At 37.2% G+C, this 15,147-nt stretch overlaps 1 protein-coding gene across 1 annotated transcript in view; it reads right to left on the bottom strand.

The window, feature by feature from the left end:
* Positions 1-10,863, bottom strand: part of LOC115629485 (AF4/FMR2 family member 4) — a 163,142-nt gene extending 152,279 nt beyond the window's left edge. Inside the window, 1 exon segment of the mRNA XM_030525956.1 lies at positions 10,766-10,863. The gene's annotated coding sequence lies outside the window, so the exon portion shown is untranslated.
* Positions 10,864-15,147: the final 4,284 nt, after the last annotated feature.

The following is a 15,147-nucleotide window of genomic DNA, read 5'->3' as shown; positions in this document are numbered from 1 at the left end:
CGAACGCGAGCGGCAGCAACATAATACCAAATTGTTGGCCTGGTCGCTATTGGTATCTGGCACCTGGATTTAAAGAAGCACATTTCGTAAGCTCGCATTGCTTGCATTGCTTATGCTCGTACCCCGTTTCCTTTGCCCTGTACCGTTATTGTCCTTGTGCCACAGGAAGCACAGGCACATACGTAACACACAGCAACTAAACTCTATCCCTACCCTGCAACAGGGCCGGGCCTTTGTGCCACATCAGCGACGCATAGCCAAAACTTTTAGCCTTTACTCCTTTGTTGAGCAGGACCCGTTTCAAGGCAACGTCGACATCTGGGCTTAACGATTTTTAGTCTCTTCCCTAGTACTCGTACCATCATATTCGTATGTGTGAATGCATCTCATGCACGTATTGCCAAACTATTTCAAAATGCGTAATGTTTGTGGTTTGCGGCTGACACTAAAGTCTCTCCAAAAAAAAAAAAAAAAAAACAACCATTACGAGTATAATAATCTTTAAAGCGGTACCTCAAGTTCATTCAAGATCCCTCTCTGTGCGAGTAGCTGATTAAGAAGCGCAAATTTCTGCAACAGAGCTAGACGTCCTTTCAAGGCCAGACCTGTGGGAAGCCACTTAGCATTCCTGATATAGCCTGCAGAGTCCATTGATTTCACGGCTATACTGCAAAGGCAATTTAGAGGCCTAGCGCCATGGTCCTTCGCTGCAAAATGGGCTTCATCTGACTGGTCAGCGATGTTCAAATCTTAGCGGCAGACTCCACCTCTTCAAATCTTTTACCATCGCGCCATTTTTTGCAATTTAGAAAAATGAAATAATCCGAGAGGGCTACAGCTGGCGAATAATGAGAAAACTCAATGCCGATTATTGTGTTTCGCTTTCGAAAGATAATGAATAAAAATGTAAGCCACATCCTTGCCACAATACTGACACGATGCAGATAAATCTGTCTTCGCCTGCTTTGGAGCCGAGTCTTCGCTTTCAGCCCAACTTTTTTGGGGATTTTTACGGAATCAAATCATTTTATCCATGGGGCTATGAATCGAAGCAAAAACTCGACTTCCGCATTTTGAATTTTAAATAATGCCAACTAAAAACCAATGTGTTGCCAGCTTTCTCTAGAAAAATTTAATGATTAGTGTTTCATTCAAATAATGGTTCAGAAATGGACACTACTAGGTGAGAGAAAGGATTCGATTTTGAAACTTCCGAGACGTGGCCTTCTGGCCTTCACCTGTTCTGCGCGTTCGAAAAATCGTCACTGTTCGGGAGCTCGTCCTGCTAAAAACTTAACTTAGCATCACAAGAACCGTAGCACTGCGATGGATAGGTATTTACTGGCGATTTCCTGCTTAATATAATTTGGTCCACTGTGTCTTCTGAAATAACAGAGCTACAAATATTCCGTCCAGTTAGTCCCCTGCAGCTTCGACCGATTCCGGCAGCTTCAATCATGTGCAAATGATAAGTTATCGTATTGGTGGAGCTGCAAGAGCAGTTGCCGTAATTTCTGTTTAATTTCGTGTCGCACAAAAGAGTCGCGTTATCCTTGTCCCCGCTCCCACCTCCTCCCCCTCCCCCTCCCCCTCCCGCTCCCAAGCCCCAGCTGGACTGTGCAATTTGAACGATTTATATGCAATGCACGCATCCTACAAATGGCCAACAAAAACGGGCAACAGTCAGAGGCGGAGGCAGGGGCAGATGAGGGGAGTAGCGCAAATAAATAATATTTCTGCGAGTGGAAAAGTTTTGTGACCACGAGAGCAGGAACAAAAAAAAAAAGAAAGCGGCGTCCAACATTGTGCGCCATGCTGTGTGAGCCACACTTGATGTTACTCCACAGTGGGCCAAGCTTACCAAACTAATAATTTAAAAGTAACCTGATACTTGAAACGCTAGCATAAGGTTAATAAATAAATACAAAAAATAAATAAACTAAGAGGCAACTAGTTTAGTTAGTTGTTGTTAGTTTTAAGGCCTCTTGATTTAGAATTGGAAATTTTTGTTTTTGTATTTTTTAATTGAAAAATAAATGAAATTATTGTTTGATTTTCAAGAAAGCTGAGTACAAGTCCTAAAGCAAATATTTGCAAAAATGTGGCATTTGGGATCAAATGTGGGAGATTTATAATTGCTGGCGGAAACTCTGCCTTTAATCTTTAATTCTGTCTGCTGCGAGTTGCACATATTTTTGTTGATCTTAAAATATGTTCCCGGTGCCTTTTTAAACATAGAAGTTTCTTATTCTTTAATTTGTTTAATTTTAATTTTAACTCGCAACAATACTTCGATACTTACTGAACTTAAAGCATATGCTGTATATTGTATATATGATTCGAGTATTCATTCAGATGGAAGCTAAATGTTAATCAAAGGATTTCAAAAAAAAACTCCGCCATATTCTTGTACAGAGTATTACAGACTTTTATTATAGGTTTATAGAAAGTTAAAAGGAAAAGCTCAAGAAATGCGCAATAGGTCTGATTTGATAGAATGAAAAATTCTAAGCAATAAAACGTTAGTTGATTGATTGATTTTGTAGAGAGCTTGGGCAAGAGCTAATGATTAATATAATTTAATTCAAAAATACATAAGTATATCAAGCTAGTTATAATAACAGCCAATGGTATATTGTTTTGTAATTTAAATTAAATCACTGCTTCAACAACTAAAAGGGTGTTAAGTTTAATTATGAAATAGCAAGGAAGGAAGAAACTAATGTGCTTTTAAGTATTTGCTTGATCTTAACGGCAATTTGCAGTGTAGAGTGGAATTTTTCAAATAATTGAAGGTCTGAATTGTTAAAATTTTGCGTACTTATCATACTATAATTGTCCTAATATCTGTCCTATCATCAGTATAGAATGACATTAAATATTTGTATGCTTTAGTTAAGGAATTGCTTATCTTTAAAACGTTTCTAAATAATAGATCAATTATTTAACTCATACCTTCTAGCTAATGTTTTAACGAGAATAATTCGAATAAACTAAACTACGGAATTGAATTAACTATTGTTCTTCTTTACCTAAAATAAAGCTTATTTTTAGAGCGTTTGTGGAAAAATGCAATAAATTATTTTATCTCCATGGTTTCCTATAAATCAAATTAGATGTTGTACAACCATCTAGTGTTTAAATTATTTTTATTGTTTTACTAGGAACATGAAATTTATTCCAAATATGTTAACTTGACAGTCAAAAATGGCTAGCAGTGAAATATTTCTATGACTTGATTTCAAGAAAGTTCATTAATTTGTCAATCACTTTATTTTCTATTTCAATTAAGCATGTGTTTTTAATTAAACATCTCTATGCTGTAATATTTATGTAGCGTAGAAAGATGCTGAGAATTGTGCCATTAAGTGCGAAAAGAATTGCAATTGTCCGACTAGCTTTTGAGTTCTGAAGTCGGTCTAGGGTTTTTGGTGCAAGATAAGTGCTCCTCTCATGCCCTCCTAAAGTTTAGCAAACTACAAGTATATTATTAAATGGGAACAACAAAGAAGAATCTTTGGTCAACATTTTGGAATGCCTGGGCCCACTGTGTGCTCGTTGTCGCAATCGTTGTTCTCGTTGTCGTTGTTGTTATTGCTGTTGTTGTTGTTGTTGTGACGCGGCACGGCGTGGCCGGGCCACGTTTTTATGAGCAAATGCAGTGGCATGTTTCGCATACCATGTGCATCATAAATTCAGTTACCTGTCATCCACACACACACACACACACACACACACACACACACACATAAATACACACAAATACAGACTTGTATTTACAGTTTTACTTGCAGCTAGCTATGTCTGTGTATCTGTTTGGTTGCATGTGTATGTGTGGCACATGTGGCTTAAACGGCCTGTTACCTGCGCCAAATCCCCGCCCCCACGCCCACCTCCCCCCACACTTCGCCACGAACCGAGAACACGAGTCTTACAAGCCATTGCCTTTTGTATAAAATAAGCGATTTTCAGCTGTCCCATTCGTTCGTTTGCTGCTGCTCCCTCCTCTGCCTCTTCTGCCTCCTCTGCTTCTTGCCACAGTTGTTTTTGTTGTTTGCCACAACAAACATTTATTGCTGAGCCGCTGCCTGTGCCTTTGCCCGTCCCTGGGCCTGAGGCTGAGGCTGAGCCTGAGCCTGAGTTCCGTAAAAAAGAAATCATAATACAAATGTAAAAACAACAACAACAACAGCAATCTAACAATGCCAACAACAATTGCAACGTGTCAAAGCGTCGCTTGTAGCATATTAGTTAAGCACACAAAGGCGCGCGCACACACACACACACACTGGCACACACGCTTATGCGGCTTTATGGAAATTTGCGCATACAGGGCGTATGCGCAACGTTTTCTGTTCAAACAAAGCCAAAAGCGTTCGCACAATATGCCAACATCCGCTCTTACGCATGCATACAAAAAGTAGGAAGCAAACACCTATACACACACACACTCGTACACTCGTACACTCCAAGTGATAGAAGGACAGGTATAGGCGTGCCACAAGACAGCCCTCGAGCAAAGCTCCGAGCATTTGTGGCATTGCTCTGTCCATTGAATTGTTGCATGCTCGATTTTATTTCCATATGCTGCCTTGCCACAAAATCCCGTTTTGTGATGCGACGGCATGTGCCACAGGTTGCAAACAATTAACAGCAGTAGCTCAAGTAATCAACTAGATGTGGACTGTGTAGGCGTGGCATCCGCATTGTCAGTGGAATTAAAAGGCACAGCTAGATAGAACATCAAAGACGAATTTCTTTTTTTTCCTTTCAATTCAATTAGTGTAAGGCTCAAGTCGGATGTTGGCTACGTTTTGCGCAGAATTTCATTCTCTACCCAGTTTTCAAATGAATTTTCAGTGAAATTTGCATTCAAATTTCCTTGGAAGCCATTACAACCAAAGCTGCTTCTAAACTGCTCAGATTTACAGAACTGCTGTTTATCCGGAAACTGATTGAATGTGAAGCGATCAATATTATCTGAAGTAAAGAAATTGAAACAAGCTCTATTTCAAACAAAAGTATTACTTCCTCCTCTTCCCAATAGTCCCAATATTAAGAACTGCCTTGAACATTTCCCAGCTCGTCTTTCTATAGACACTACCTTGACCAAAAAGTTCCCAGAACCGCCGCATTGTGCCGCTCTAAGTCAACATGTCTGTTGCTGTCGAATTATACTTAAATTATATGCTGTTGCTATTTACAATAACTTTAATTAAACTTTAAGAAAAGTACAATTACAGCCTAAACTAGAAATTTAAGCTTATTTAAATTTTATATTTATAATTTATAAAAATCTATTGACAACGTCAACAGTCAACAGCCTCTTTAGCCTTCTTAGAAAGCGTTTAGTCTTTGATTTTAGAAAGAAATTATTCTTTGAACTAAAACTTGCTATTAATGGGAAGCTTTATAGAAACGAACATGGGCCTGTTTGATCTAAAAAAGTAAGCTTATCTTAAAACCGTTTCTAGAAATGCTATTAAGCTATGAAATTTCTTTAAACCGTTTCTAGAAATGCTATTCAACTATGAAACTTCAGGAAGGCATTTAAAATGCAGAAACTTGTATTTTTAATTTTCAGAATATTTTCCAGGAACTTTTTGGTCCATTAGTGTGTGTGTATGACTGTGTTCCTTGTAAAAAGAAGTCCCCTTTTCCGACTCAATCCTACAATTTATGAGAATGGCTTCTATATACACAGTGATAGTATAAATATATGTTCATTGGAGAGCATTTCGCTTCATTGACAGACAGCTAACTACCTTTATAATCAACCCAGTCAATAAATAGTTGAAATTTAACAAATATTGGTCGCTACCCGAATTTGTTGATCACTTTGGTTCATTATGGCTGTCAACCCTAATTTGAATTGAACGCACATTTTAGCTTTACTTACAATGGGTATGAGATAGAAATTGCTAAAAATGCTGCTGATTTTTGTATATTAGGGATTGAAAACTAATTAGTAGTAAGCCACATTAGCGCTCAGGCGCTAATTTAGCTTAACGATGACAAAAGCATGCGCCAATATATGCATACCAGTATGTACATACATGCATTAATGCATAAATGCACTCAGAGAAAAAGAGTATGGACGATCAAACATACACGATTGTAAAAAGTAGACAAGAATTTTGACGAGATTGACAAACAGTTTTCTAGGGTATTGGGGTAATTATTCCCAGCACTCAAAGGGTTAAAGGGTATATAAGTTTTGTGCACTGAAGGAGGCTTGGCAGACAAAGTATATATGTTCTTGATCAGTATGGCTGGATGAGTCACGATATGAAATTCTCCGCCTGCCTGTTCGTCTGCCTGTCCGTCTGTCTGTCCGTCTGCCTGTTCGTCTGCCTGTCCGTCTGTCTGTCCGTCTGCCTGTCCGTCTGTCTGTCCGTCTGTCTGTCCGTCCGTCTGTCTGTCTGTCCTCAAGAATCTCAGAAAGTATAAGAGCTAGACACAAAACTTGGATTCCAGATTCTCCTAAGCCCGAGAAAGGACAAGTTTGTTTTTTGTTTCTGATGTTAAAATATAAGTCTCCATTTATGTGTGTATGTATGATAAATTCTTTTTATTTATATTCATAAATTTTGTTTTAAACTAATTGTGATGTTGTTCACATGCTGGCCATCCATTCATTTAGCTAATTATTTCATTTTTCATTTCATTTATTCACAAAAATTGGCTCACAAATTGGTGTGTATCTATAATTAGTTAATAATAAAGAGTACAGGTTAGAAAACCTTGTCAACTTAAAGTGTGTTTTTACAGTTTATGAGTGAACGGTCAGTTTCTAATTAGTAACAAAGTTAATTATTTACTGCATTAAACGACTGCTACCTTTCGAATGTTCAATCAGCTCTTTAAATCGAATTAATTTTAAGTACTTTGCCAAATAATTGTCGGCTGTGTTTTGGGAAGTGAAGTTATTTGTAGCAGTTCAGGGAATTGTTTGACTAAGTTTCAAATTTTATGAATCTTGATTGATTTTTCGCTGTTTTCAATTCTATTTCTATTTCTGTGCAAACAAGGACATCAACTACCCAAGATTTATTGACGTTTTTTTATTTGAAAGCATTTCAAGGAAAAGAGACTTAAGGAGAGAATAAAAAGCGAATGACATCTAGGTTCCTATATTTTCCATGGCATTTACACATGTTTTTTTCGAGTGTATGAATAAATACACACACTTCGATTAACGTTAAATTAGCTGCATGCAACACAAAGCCCAACGTGCCACCCAAACGGGCAAAGCTGATGACGCGCTGACGACCACAATGAGTGACGACGACAGCGAATGGGGAGGAGATATGGATGGAATGGGATGGGATGGGGGCTGGTGATGGGCATGGGAATGGAGGTTAGGATGGGGATGAGGATGAGGATGGTCTGAAGTGGTCGCCTTGCCAGCACTTATCTTGTGCTGTGCATTGTCAGCGCTGCGGCCAATGCATTTGCCATGATTCAGAATACACAAAAGATGTGCACAGCCCAGCCGGCGACAGTTGAGGCAAAAAACGTTGTGGGTAGCTGGCGATAAACACACACACACACACACTTATCTGTATGGAAGCACAAAACAGTGGCTTTGTGTGCGAGTCTGGCTGCAACTAATTTGCTAGGCAAGCTGACAAAACAAGTCCCTGACCCCAAAAAGAAAAAACTATGCACAACAAAAAGCTTGCTCCTCTTACCCGCTTCCCCTCCTCCTACTGCCAGCTTTGATGCTGCTGGTGGCTGGTGGCTGGCGGCTGGTTACTGGTTGCTTGCAGTTGGATGACTGCTGGCTGGCAGCTCTACAACCAATATGAGTGTATCTAGCAGTCCGGCTTCTATGTCTGCATATGCAAAATGCTTGCTAAATCGAAGACAGTCAGCCAGTCAGCCAGTCAGTCAGCGAGCCAGCTAGGATATTCGTGGCTTATGGGGGCAACTAACTGAATGATTCAGCATGAATCATTGCAATCCAGCTGATGGGCGGTGGTGAGGGCAACAACAACAACAACAACAAGCCATTAATTTGCAGCAAATAATTGTACAAAACTCAAAATGCGGCTGCGGCTTCCGCATTATGCACAAATAATGCATATCCTTGTCTGCCGCAACGAGCTACAGACAGACAGCTAGCTCAAGGCGCCCATTATTTTCCCCCTCCTAATAATATCCTTGCCTGCAATGTGCAATTAAATGATGGCCAATAATGTTTTGGATTTATGAAAATTATGCTGAGAACAAAACATGAACAAAAGCCAGCTTCAAATCTGCCTCAGTGGCTCTTCATGCATTTGCCATGAATAGTCCTATTCGTATGTCGAAAATTTGTACAATTCAAATGTTTTCATTAGTCCAACCAGCATTAATACTGACCAAAATATCCCAAGAACTACAACAAGCAATTTGAAAAGCCTGCAAATAGATTGCAAACTACTTGCAGAAACAATTATTATAGTAAATGGGAGTGTGCTCTCCCAACCACACCGACTGCTGACTCACTCGTATATGAATATCCTTTGATTTCAATCTAGCGCTTCAGACAACAAATGCTAAGAGATAAGCCGCAGATTTGTTTGACTGCAACCGACTGATTAACTGATTATTTATGTGTTATGCTATATGTTAAGTTATAAAACCTGTAGTGCTAGTTGTTGATATGGAAAAATGGAGAAAAATAAGAACATCATCCCGTTTATGGGAGCAACCAAACCCTGGATAACGAGCTTATTTATTTATTCTCTTTACTTTCTTTTACTTTTTTTTACTTTCTTTATTCTTAACTACTGATCTACAAGGCAATGTTGAAACCTACGGCATTCATCTGTGGGGGACGACCAGCCGATGTAATGATACTAGATACTAGAGCGGTTCCAAACATTCATGACAGAAGGCATGATTGAACAAATCCATCCATGCTACCATATAATTGAATAATTATCCTCCTTAGGACGGATTTTAAATAAAGAATAAAGATTTAAAAAAAACTTGTTATTATTAATTTTATTATTATTTAATTTTATGACTTTGACATTTTCTTATCATCATCATGCTTCTTGTCATGATGGTTGCATCGCGATTCGAACTGAGTACCTTCTCAAGGAACCAAATCACATTGTGAGCTACGCCAGGCGCCATTTTCTTTAAAGATAGGGAATCATTGAATTTAATATATCAGCATAGTTGCCTCTCTCATGCCGCGTTCTTCTACTATTGTAACGGTAAATACTCTCTCGAATGTAATCCTGCGGGTTGCAAGAGAGCTGCCTGCGAGCATCGAGGAACTAGTCTTAAGAATACGATCGAACCGCACCCTCATTCGTGCTCTAAGGGTGGGACAATCTTTTGCTTCCACAATATCTTAAATATATTATATAAATATATCAAAATATATTAACCCACTAATAAATAGTTATATACGAGTACATTAGAATTGTCAGATATGCGTTCAAAATGAATTCAAAAATTATTGAAATTGTGCAAATTTCTCAAAAGAGAATTGTGCATCCACATATTCCATATGTCTCAAAAATTCCTTTATCTTGGGCTGCTCAAACAATAGAGTATCTTTTATCGACATTTCGTCATTAAGCACAGACCGGTAAATGTATATATCGCCAATATGAATAAACTTGTTACATTAACAAAAATAATTAATTATATGTTAATAAAAAAGAAAACAACTGCGCTGATGGGTCGACAAAGATTTAAATAAATACATATATGTATGTATACCTAATAGAGTAAAAACCTACTCTATTCTTTAAGATTAGGTTAGTAGCAATTAATTATAAATATGACTCAGTTCAGTGAGAACAGGCTTTATAAATAGGAGCAATTCCTTGTATCAAGACAAGAGCTGATTGTTTAAAAAAAACGTTTTGTTTTTGAATGCGATTCAAATTTCAATGAATTTCCCGAATATTAAATAAAACAAATACTATCAGATATGCAGTTACCTTTTTAAAATAACAATTAATATGATCAACATGATCAACAAATAAAACTACAAAGATTTCCATTCCTAGTAATACAGAATTTGGAGATAGGCGGCCAACTTTTATGACTCGGGTGCAAAGGTCAAGCCAAACATTGGCATTGAGCAGAGTTTATCTACAATTTAAAAAATGATTAAGCAATACTCCATATTAAAACAGATTAAAAAATTTATAAAGACCCACTTCAAGTGCATAACATTCCAATTTGTCATATCATATGACGTAAGCTGTAATTTGAAAGGACCAGAAAGCTACAATTACTTTTTTTTATTTTATTGATCTCTGCAAGGATCAGTTGGTCGGGTAGTGGCACTGGGTAGTCTTCTCTTGTTTTGTACATCAACTCATAAAAAGACGTCCTTAAAACGGTCTACCTCCCATTTTGGAAACACAGTGCTTCGATAAACACAGCTCGGATGGTTAAATTATGGATTGAGTGCCAAAATGTCAGTTTTTACATATTGAAGTAAGTTAAGAAAATGTTTAGAAATGTAGGAATCCTGAAAAAAAGATTTCAACAAAGCAGAGCAGAATTAAATGAAAGCGGAGCTTAGTCAATAATTTCTCTACAAATGAATAAGTCGCTGGCCAATCTCAACTGGGTAGAATCGACACATCTTCGATTATAAGTTAACAAAAATGTTCATGATCGAAAAGCTTCAAATAAGAAATGAAAAAATGCAGCATTAATGAAATGCAATTTCAAGATTAAAATTATTATAATTTTGTAATATTTGTTTATAGAGTAGTCATAAGTTTTGTGAACATTCACTTACCTTCTGCCACATGTGTGTGTTTATTGTGGAATCGTTCAAATATCGCCGCGTTTTGAGTGATTTTGGTATTTGATTTTTTTGTGTGTGTTTGGTTTTCAAGAGAATATTTTTGGAGAAAATTTGAGATTAGAAACACTTGAATTGAAGTTTACAACAACGTGTGGTATTTTTGTCTTTTATTTTTGTGTCTATATTTTAGGTTTTTTTTTTTTGTTTTTGGGGTTTTTTGTTGTGTTTTTAATTTGAATTATTTATACAATAAAATTCAACTGGTAAACGCTCAAAAGAGAACGAACGAACGCATCAAACGAGGGAACGTGGAAACTACAAATGCGAGTATATAACAATTCATATTTAGCATATATAAGAATATATATATATATATTTGTATATATATATACAGATATATATAGAAAACATTTAGGGAAACTTGAGACTAAGAATAAATTGGACAAGTAGTAGTAGTAGCCCATTGAGTTCGTATTTTCATATTTGCAACACGCAGTTAAAAAGCATTCACAAATTATGTAAATTATAATGGAAATAAATCGAGAACAAGAACACAAATATAATTTTAATATAATTGTTAATTTATCTCTTTTGCATTTGAATTCATTTAGTTTGATAATTTCAGCTCTGGTTTCTAAATTGTCAAGCCATGCATTGCGATTGTGATTGTTTGTACGAGTATGTGAGTGTTTTTTGAGTAATTGACTGTAGGAGTGGGGAAATGAATGCCTTAAATCTGTAAGCTGTATTATGAGTGGAAGAACTATTTACATTTTGAAGCTGCCTGTAATGGGAGACTCGACAGCGAGACTTCCCATCTAATATGCAACAGTTGGGCCAATTTTTAGCAGGGCCACAATTTTTGTTAATGATCGATTGCTATTTGATTCACGTATTAGAGCTCTGCACGTATAATACAAAAAATACTGCAACTGTTAGTTAAAGGTATATATTAGATATATGAATGGTTTCTTTTATAGCTAAATGAATCTCTGATGAAGTCCACTGAAGCCTAGTGGCATAAGGTTTAGTATAATTTATTTCTCAAACTAAGGATTGGGAGACTTTACCGAGACGTGGCCAAGTTCTTTGGAACAATAGTTCAATAATTTTGAAGCCTAAGGAGACCTAAAAGTATACAAATATTTTTCGTATACAATCTTTGTTAACTAGTGTTCAATTGCTCTTACGATTATGAAGGGATTATGGGTATTAACAACTACTGGACTATGAGGGGGAAAATGTTAAACGTTCAAGCACCAAAAACTATGGATAAACGCATAGTTCTAAACGATAGTTGTAGGTTTCTGGTTAGCGTAGTATCACTGGTAAGGTTTTATTTTGAAATGATGAAGAAAAGTTCGAGACATGTTAATAGAAAGTAGAGAAATAGAGAGAATAACAGAAAGTTTCGTTCTTTTTTTTGTAAAATTCGATTGTTATTTTTTTTTTGTTATTAAATTTTGTTATGGTTGGTAGTAGGTATGCAAAATGTTATATTTAACTAATTTTCCATGACAAAACGCCGCTAAGTGGTTTGGGGGGAGAGGGGGTTTACGGAAGCTAGGGTTAGCTAAGTACGAGTACACTATGTATGAAAATATAGTATATTATGTATTTATAATAGTACATGGTAGGTATACAAATATGTATCTTATTTATAGATATAGATTTTTATATGGAACATATACCAAAAAGATAAAGAAGTACATTTAAGAGGCGCTCACTTCTTTCAAATGGAAGCGTAGACGACATTTTGAAAACGTAACGAAATTTTCTTGCTGACTATGGAACTGGCTGAATTGGTGGTAGTTGGTAGTTGGTACTTGGTAGTTTATACTGGTACTGGTACTTGGTGATGGTGGTGGTGTTGGCTATTATATAGATATATATATATAGATATTTGGCGGTGGTGGTGGTGGGTGCAACTGTAGCGGGTTAACTTTTGCTTTTACAAATATTCTATATATGTGTATATAATTTCTCTTTCTCTCTGTCTTATTGTTAATTGTTTATTGTGTTAACTCGACGCTGATAAAGAATAGTATGCTTTACTTTGCTAGTCTTTTTTTCTTTTTTGTATTCTTTATTATTATTTGTTGTTTGAGGTGCGTGGCTTATTGTTAATAAGTATGTTTGTGCTTTGTCTTAGTCTCTTTGCTTGACTGTTTGTTGCTGTTGCTGGTTGCTGGCAAAATAAAAAACGTTGGCAATTAAAACAAAAACTGGCTTTAAGGCAGAATAAAATTTTAATTTCGATTTCAATTCGTTATTATTATTGTTGTTTGGTTGTAGTAGAGCTAGTGTTGTTGTTGTTGTTGTTGTTTTTATTATTATTATTAACAATCGCGACGCTCTGCGCTGTCACTGCCTTGGTAAGTAGCTGCAGTTGTTGTTGTTATTGTTGTTGTTGTTGTGTACAATTGTTGGCTCTCGATTTAGTTAAATGTTATGCGAGTCGAGCACGCGAAACAAGCACAAGCAAGACACACGCGACCGATCTGAGGCTGAAGTTAAAGACGAGCTAGCTGCACGATGACGATGGCCGAGAGTTAAAGTCAAAGCGACGGCAGACGGCAAAAGTTTAAACAAAACGTGCCAATGACACTGGGGTTTTTACACACACTACTGCATGTGTATAATTGTGTATGCGTGTGTTTGTTTGTTGTATGGCTGCTTGAGGGGCCGGTGCGGGTGTGCCCGCATAGGCAGCGACAGCGACAGCGATGACGGCAACAACGGCAAGTGGTTGAAGGCAACGTGCGTCGGCAACAAAAAAAAAAAAATAAAATAACAGGCACGCACACACACACACTCATACACACAAACACTCACACACAAACAAAAAGAAAACAACCCTCCAAGTCAGTAACTGCTGACTCAAAAGGAGATCTGCGGCTCTGGCTGCACTTGCTGGTGTCGTCGGAGTGGCAGAGTGGCGGAAACACAAGAAATGAACTGCGAAGACGAAGACGTAAACATAAAACTAACGGTAGAGTTACGGGGCAAACAGAAATATAAAAAAACAACACCGAAATGAACAAAAAGAATTGCTTGTATTTTGTTTGCCGTCGTCGACTTGATTTAAAAACATCAAATTTTACCATAGACGATGAATATGTTTGTTGTTATTATTATTGTTTTTTTTTTTGTATTTGTCAATTGTGCGTTACTTGTCGCTGTTGTTGTTTTTGTTGTTGTTGCACGCACTCTCACACATACTGCACAAGAAAAAAAAGTAGTTGTTTGTCGCATTTATTTAACGTGCAGAAATTCGAAAGTGCAGAGTGAATTTAATAGCCGACTTTTTAGCAGCACACATGCGACAGGACACTGGCAACGAAAAGGACTAAACGTGCAGGCGACTTGCCACGCGTGCCAGAACGATGGCAATGACGACAGGACTGGCGAGACGACAACGGCAACGATGACGTTGGCAATGCGAGCCACGCCGAAGCTCTCTGTGAGCGCCCGAGAGCGCACAGTGAGAGAGAGAGAGAAAGCGCACAACTGGCAGTGTGAGAGCAAACGTGAGCGTACGCAAAGCTTTAAGCGCAAACAGCAGACAACGTGACGTTGCCAGCCGCCTCAACTCAATGGCATAGCGGTAAATTTGATATCAAGCGCCAGACTGTTGAGCCTTTGGAAAATGCCTCGTTGAAGCTGTGATTCGAGTATCAAACGGCAAGTATAGCGCATGGCCAGCCATTTCTTTTTTTAAATTAATTGAAATCTAAATGTGAAATAACATTTTGTTAAAACTTTGAAATTAATGGTTTATTTTTTGACAATTAAATATAGAGCATTTGTAACAGCTGGGCCTGCCACCGTTTGGTATTTGGCAAATAACAGCCCGAAATCTAAGAAAAATACTGCGTTGGCTTGAAATTCAGACAGATTTTAGACATTTTTAAAAATAACACAGCGTTTTAACTGCAGGTTTTTTACTACTATTAAAATATACATTATGTAGATACTAATATACATATATTACAGATATTCTAAAGTACTGCATATTTTTTCGACTTCATTTTTTCAAAACTATTTTCCTTTTACAGTTTTGTTTATGCAACAATTCAAATCTTCCAACATTTCGATTCACTCCCGACCCTTCTCATTACACACATTTCAATTTTTTCAAAACTTTGATCAAAAGTAAAGCTCGCTTTCTCGAATGAGTCATCACTTCAAAGCAGTTAATTCAAATTGTCATTGCTCAACAGTGCTCAACAATTCGATTGTGTGCTCTCCGGTTGTGTGTGTGGCAAACAATGTATTACATACATACATACATACATACATAGAAAGAAGGCTATGAAAAACATGTGACTGGACTAGAATGCCAATTAGAATATTATTTTGTGCTGGCAACG

The sequence above is a fragment of the Scaptodrosophila lebanonensis genome, unplaced genomic scaffold, assembly GCF_003285725.1.
Source record: "Scaptodrosophila lebanonensis strain 11010-0011.00,11010-0021.00 unplaced genomic scaffold, SlebRS2 tig00000155-arrow-arrow-pilon, whole genome shotgun sequence".
In the NCBI taxonomy this organism is placed as follows: Eukaryota; Metazoa; Arthropoda; class Insecta; order Diptera; family Drosophilidae; genus Scaptodrosophila; species Scaptodrosophila lebanonensis.
Note: the sequence above shows the minus strand (reverse complement) of the source record. Positions and strands in the feature narration are given on the sequence as shown.